The sequence below is a fragment of the Prosopis cineraria genome, unplaced genomic scaffold (genome assembly GCF_029017545.1).
Source record: "Prosopis cineraria cultivar Desert tree isolate PC_DT_omini unplaced genomic scaffold, ASM2901754v1 PC380, whole genome shotgun sequence".
Taxonomy (NCBI): domain Eukaryota; kingdom Viridiplantae; phylum Streptophyta; class Magnoliopsida; order Fabales; family Fabaceae; genus Prosopis; species Prosopis cineraria.
In genome coordinates, this window is record NW_026555707.1 from 14,348 (window position 1) to 21,112 (window position 6,765).

Consider the following 6,765-nt stretch of genomic DNA (forward strand, 5'->3'; position numbering starts at 1 on the left):
TGTCCATATGACTGAAATGACTTGCATAAACTTTGAGAAATCATAATGTAAGACCATATCCAGAATAGTCTCGAAAAACAATGATGTGAACTTACAATCTCTAAATTTGTCTCAAAATAATACAAAAAACTAAAGACATCCAAAACACTTACAAAAGTAGAAAACCATAAATCCAGAACACTAATAACAACATAAGCCAGAAACAAGGTCAATCACCTGCATAAATCATATGTTCAGATCAAACTACATCACGTTTTGTACAGAAGATAACTTGTAAAAACACGTGAATTTACTTGAGCTTGTCCTTAATTTGCAGTCATACTCTTCAATATCGCTCAGAAAAATATTCATCGCCCATCCAAAGTTCCAAATCTGAACAAGGAAATTAGTGGAAGGATGAAGGAACACTCCTTTATTGGCAGAAAGGCTCAGCTCTAACAATCACATAATGAAAGAAGGGAAGCACAAGCAAACAAAATAACAAATAACAAACAGGACGAGAAACAAAATAATCTCAATCAAGGCATGCATAAACTCAGAAACAAAGCAAGTCAACTCAGATTCATCATACAAGGAAAGGAAAAAGTATGATCCTGTGTTGTTATAGCAAAAACAAATCAATGTCCTAAAACTCATAGGAGCTACCTAGTTAATAAGAAAATAGTCGTCGGGCTTCCAGGATGAGAGACATAACGGAAGTTGAGAATATATGATCCTATAATTCTCAAGTAAAGGCAATTACTCATAGCATTGCAGTATTTATGTTTTCCATTAATATTATAACATGAAATTGATGAGTATGATCAAAGCATATGACATGCCATTTCTTATGACTAGTATTACTGCACCATTGTTACTTGTATAAGATCAAGAGAAGAGGGTGCTGCAAAGAATTATATTCAAAATGAAATTGAATTTACATATAATGACTAAATTGCCTCACTAAGCAATTTACCTTGTCTATATTCACACTCTGCATAGGTGCTTGACACACCAGAGTAATAAGATCCGTCTTAACAAGATTTGACATCCTAGTGTTTGGAAATAAGCGCCATGCTCCGGGTATAAACGTGACAAATCCTGATCAACAATCCTCTCCAGCTCCGCATTACGAAAACTATGTTCACAGGCTCAAGGTTAATAACCTTTCCAATCTGAAAACGATCAGGCATATACTGCACAAACTAAAACGCCAATTCATATTATTGGGAGAATAATTCTGCAAAATAACATCACAGTAGCGTACCACTTTACCAGGCTGCATTTGGATTTTCATTTTCGTTGCAAAGTTGGGGGATCTTTTCCTCCTCAATTCGTATATGTCATTTGCTTCAGGCTTAACAAAAATACATAAAACTTTTTTTATGGAATAAAGGCAATATCACTATCAAGCCAGGACTCGAGAAATTTTGAGGAAAAAAACTAAATCTTGTTTAGAATCACAAACGAAAAGAATAAAAACTAAGAGTTAACGCTTACATATAAAACAAGAAAGAAAAAAACTGTTGAAAACATCCCTAAAAAATTTGAACAGCTACATCATCAGAAAGACCAAAAGGGAATACGTTGGAATATAAATGATAGAAAATTTCATCAAAACAGAAACAAAATGGGGAAATAGAAACAGAACAGAGCCTGCCTTGATTGACTGGATCCTCAGAATAGAACAGCACAAAGAAGAATAAAGAGAGAACTTGAAAGACCAATGCATGCCAACAAGTTGCACGACAGAGGGTTTAAAATAAAAGAAAACCTGAGAGACCAGGAGATGGGAGCGACTTATGAGTGACCAGGAGAGCGACTTGCGACTGACCAGGAGATGGGAGCTTCCACGAGTATGGTGCCAGAGCTTCAAAGACACAAGAGGGAGTTTATGGCTTGATGGTTGAATGGGTTCAGGAGAGACGAGCTTCAAATTTTATCGTTAAATTCATTCTTTCGTCCAAATTCTAGAGGGCAGTTCCCAACCAAAACAAATTAAAACTAGGTCCCAAAAGACTTGGCTGTTTTTTTTTTTTTTTTAATTTGTGGGACATGTGGTAAATAAGTCCCCTCCATGGGTTTTATATGTAATTTTTCCTTCTTTTATGCAAATGAATGAAAGAGCAGACAACAATATTCAGCGGCCAAAACACAAGGAAGCATCAAACTATAACTTATATTCTTGATCTATCTAGAGTCGAAGAATTTTGAGAAACCTGCTAGCTATGAATCCCAAGTTACAGAGAAAAGTAGTTATGCCGAATGATTTAATGTCAAAAGAGCATATTAAATTTAATCCATTAGTGTATAAATATATTTCCTCATACTTAGTTAATAAACAATTAAAACTGTTCAAAGCCAATAGCTGCTATATTCTGGTATATTATGAAGAAAGAAAGGCTATAAATGCAATCATGGCCAGGAATTCATTTTCCACCACAAAAGCTTCAAAAATAACAGAAAATTGTAGTGAACAACCGTTAATCATCATAATTCCATCTTCTTTACTTTATTCATGATATTTCTTGAAATAAGGCCCCTATCCACCACATAATTCCAGGATGAACATGAAGTTTTGTTTTCACTATCAAGAGGATTACCAAAAGATTTATAGATTTTAATTGTTATCATCAACCTCCTCCTAGTCATCTCTTCGAATATATTTGCAGCCTTTGCATTCCCTGTTCCAATACGCATAAGCAAGAATTGCCTGATATACCCCTTCCTTCCATAAGATCAAATAACTTCTGAGCACATGGTATCCTTTCTAACTTACATAAACTTCTTATTAATGCCCTGAATATGAAACATCAATGCAAAGACCTTTTCTAAGAAACTCATCTGGGAGTGTAACAACAGCCTCTTCATTGTCTTTCTTGCAGTAACCATCTACTATCCATGAATAAGTGTAGTGATTGAGGCAAAACCCAGCATTAAGCATGGAAAACATCTCTGATGCAAAACACACACGCACACACTCAAACTAGCTCAGACAGAAAGGACATGAGAGTAGGGACAGAAACAGAGACTTAGATGGGAGAGGGAGACAAGAACAGAGAGAGGGGAAGAGAAAAGGAAGGACAGAACAAAGAGGGAGGAGGAACTGAGAGGAAGAGAGCGCAGATTGGAGGGAGAGAGCTTTCAAAATTTCTCAAATGAATTCATTCATTGAAAATCTCCTTCTGACTACATGAGTCACCCTATTTATAAGTGTGAGATTTCCTTCCTAACAAGGAAATCTCTACCCACTTGCTGTCTGGTTTCCTTCACAAGAAGGAAACTTACAAAAGTTAAATGAAAAGCAACAAAACTAATAAACTAATGAAAAGCAATAAAAAACTAATAAACTATTTCCTTCTAAAGTAATGTTTGCCACATTTTCTATCAATTCCCCCTTGCCTCAAAGAACTCTCCTCTGAAGAGGTAGAGAGTTGATAGGCTTCCAATAGGGCAGGATTAAGTTGTTGGAATTCATCTTCTGAAATCCAAGTGGCATCTTCATCCGAACGATCTCTCTAACGAACCAAATAATGATGAAGGGGCCCCTTAGAGGTAAAGACCATTTGATCATCCATAATGGTCTCAATTTTGTCAACTGATAGTGAGACAGCTAGCAATGACAGAATTGGCACCAGTTGAGGCCAAGTATTTGCAGATCATCAAAAAGCAAAGGGAGAGGCTCAAAAGTTCCCTAGTAAAGCATAAGATCCTCCACATTAAAAACTAAACTTATGGCCATATCATGAGGTAATTCTAAAAGATAAACATTAGGGTTTAATTGATTTGCAATGCGAAAAGGTCTAGAAACTCGAGCATGCAACCTTTTAAAAGCATGTTGAGGGTAACATTCTAGACGAATTTGAGCCATAACATAGTCACTTATAGTAAAGCTTTAAAATCGGCGATGACTATTGGTAAATAATTTATATTGATCATTGCTCATTGCTAATTTACGCTTAATGTTAGCACGTAATTCATGAAGGTGATTGGCAAAGGATTTGGCAAATTTAAAGATGCGAAATGTCAACGGGATTGGCATAAGGTCAATAGGCTATTTAGAATTAAAACCTTGAACAATTTGGAAGGATCTCATTCCTGTGGACCTATTTACAGAATTATTATATGCAAACTCAACAGTGAGTAAAACCAAATCTCCAATTAAATGCCAAAGCAAATTACCCAGACTTTGACCAGTAACTTCAGTTTGCCCATCAATTTAGGGGTAGAAAGCAAAAGAGAACTTTAACTGGGTACCAAAAAGTTTCCAGAGGATCTTCCAAAAGTAACTAAGAAACTTAGCATCCTTATCAGAAAAGATAGTAGCAAGCAACCTATGCAAGTGCACAATCTCCTTAAAGAACAACTTCACCAAATTTGGAAGGATCTCATTCCTGTGGACCTATTTACAGAATCATTATATGCAAACTCAACAGTGAGTAAAACCAAATCTCCAATTAAATGCCAAAGCAAATTACACAGACTTTGACCAGTAACTTCAATTTGCCCATCAATTTGGGGGTAGAAAGCAGAAGAGAACTTTAACTGGGTACCAAAAAGTTTCCAGAGGATCTTCCAAAAGTAACTAAGAAACTTAGCATCCCTATCAGAAAAGATAGTAGCAAGTAACCTATGCAAGTGCACAATCTCCTTAAAGAACAACTTCACCAAATGTGAAGCATCTGTAGTTTTGCTACAAGAAATAAAGTGAGCTATTTTTGAAAATCTATCCACAACAACCATATAGAGTCATGACCTTTAGCTGTTCGAGGCAATACCAAGACAAAATCCATACTTAAGTCTTTCCAAGTTGCCTCAAGGATTCGCAAAGGAGTAAACCAACCGGTATTCAACTGTCTAGCTTTAAAAGTTTGACAAGTTTGACATTGAGACACTACGCGAGCCACATCATACTTGAGTGAAGGCCAATAGAACCTGTCTTCTCTTCGACTAATGCTATTGTCTTATTAATACCAAAATGAATGGCTAAACCTCTAGCATATAACTCCTATATAAGAAAATCGCAATCGCGTATAGATGCACGTGGGATGCATAGTTTGCTTCCATGACAAAGATGAATGTCTTTAAGGATGAAATCAAAATGCTCATAACGGTTACCAAATTTTAACTTCTTGATATATTATCCCAAAATTTAGGCATGAAGCATAGTCTTCCTTTAGGTTTTAAAAGCCAACAACACTAACGCTCATAGTGTGCAACAAGTTGATCCGTCAGCTCAAAACGTCATCCACTTTGTTTTTTGTTCTTGAATGATGCTTGACTATGAAAGTGAATCCCTGAATATACTCAACCCATTTAGCATGTTTAGCATTTAAGTGACGCTGAGAGTTGATAAACTTAAGCACTTGATGATCAAAGTAAAGAACAAATTGTTAAGGAAGGAAATAGTATTTTGATAGAGCCCCTCATCATTTTACTAAGACATATCAAAGGAAGTCAAAGGGGAAGAATGATTCTAGTAGAATAATAATGACTGGTCCAGAGGTTTATCCTTCGGTCTCTAGCCGTAAGGAAGAGTAGCATGTGATCTTTTGCCATAATTAAGATCTTTTGGGAGGTATGGGCTAAGGGGAAAGCCATGCCATCCATGCTGTGGTTATATTTTATCTTTTTGCTTGTATTGAGGGGGTATCTTTTGTAAGAGAATGGAGAGGAGAGACTGGCCTCTCGAATGCCAAAAGGAGTGAACCCTCTTGTGAGGTTTGAGCTTGTAATGTTATTACTTTTTTGATCATTCAGGGGAGATAGGGTTTTGGCCAGAATCAGAGGAAGACTTGTAACTCTTATTCGGTTTCTCTCAATTTATTAATATCAAAACCTCAGCATTTTCCCTTCATTTATTGTTATTACTATCTTTGTTGCTGTTTATGTGGAAATATTGGTTTGGGTCTTATTAATTGGTATCAGAGCAGTACGAATTCTGGGTAGTTAAGAGAAGTTATGGCGGATGAAGTGCAATATTCTGAGTGAGAAGTACAAGAGTTAAAGGAGGCAGTCTGGGTATTGAATAGGGATGTAAGTGACATCAAGGGAACCTTGAAGACTATTAGTGATACTCCGGCACAACTAGAAAAGAAGGTGGTAAGGCCACGTGAGGAAGAACAAGAAGACACTCATCATGCAGAATCTTTTAAGAATAATACAGGGGGTGGGACAGAAGGAGGTAAGTTTCGGAAACTGGAACTACCTGTATTCTCAGGCGAGGATCCTCTCGGGTGGCTTTTCAGAGTGGAACAGTACTTTCACGTCAACTTCATAGCTGAACATGAGAAGCTCGAAGCAGCAATAGTATGTCTGGAGGGAAAAGCAGTGAATTGGTACCAGTGGCTTGATACGCAAGTACCATTGAGTAACTGGTCGGAATTTAAAAGGGAGTTACTGCAGCGATTCCACTCTTCACAACCCGGTGGTGAGTATGAGCGACTATTTACAGCTAAGAGAAGTCTATGCTAGAATTTGTAGAGGAATTTAAACTACTATCGGCACCATTAAAGGAAGCTTCCAAGGAGTGTTTGATCGGTGCATTCAGGTCTGGACTTAAGACAGATTAAGGCTGAGCTGAAGGTGACGAAGGCTGTGACTCTGCGGGAACTGATGGAAATGGTAGTATGTATTGAAGAAAGAAATCGGATGCTGGATGACTGCAAAGACACAACAGGAACCTGAGTTTAGCGGACCCATTTTGGATCCAAACCCGATTTGACCCAGGTCACTTATTTTCCACGCATGACTCACGTGACTGAGGGAGGAAGGAATGCCAGTGTG

At 37.3% G+C, this 6,765-nt stretch overlaps 1 long non-coding RNA gene across 5 annotated transcripts; it reads right to left on the minus strand.

Moving 5' to 3' along the window:
* Positions 1–6,765, minus strand: LOC129296672 (uncharacterized). Of its 5 annotated transcripts, XR_008589868.1 has the most exons (4): positions 1,754–4,968; positions 1,247–1,336; positions 956–1,117; positions 1–372 (listed from the first exon to the last, which is right to left on the minus strand). It is a non-coding gene; the product is annotated as an uncharacterized LOC129296672 (long non-coding RNA). The 5 variants fall into 5 exon arrangements; XR_008589869.1 differs by having other exon boundaries at positions 956–1,356; positions 1,754–6,744; XR_008589866.1 differs by having other exon boundaries at positions 956–1,336; positions 1,754–6,741.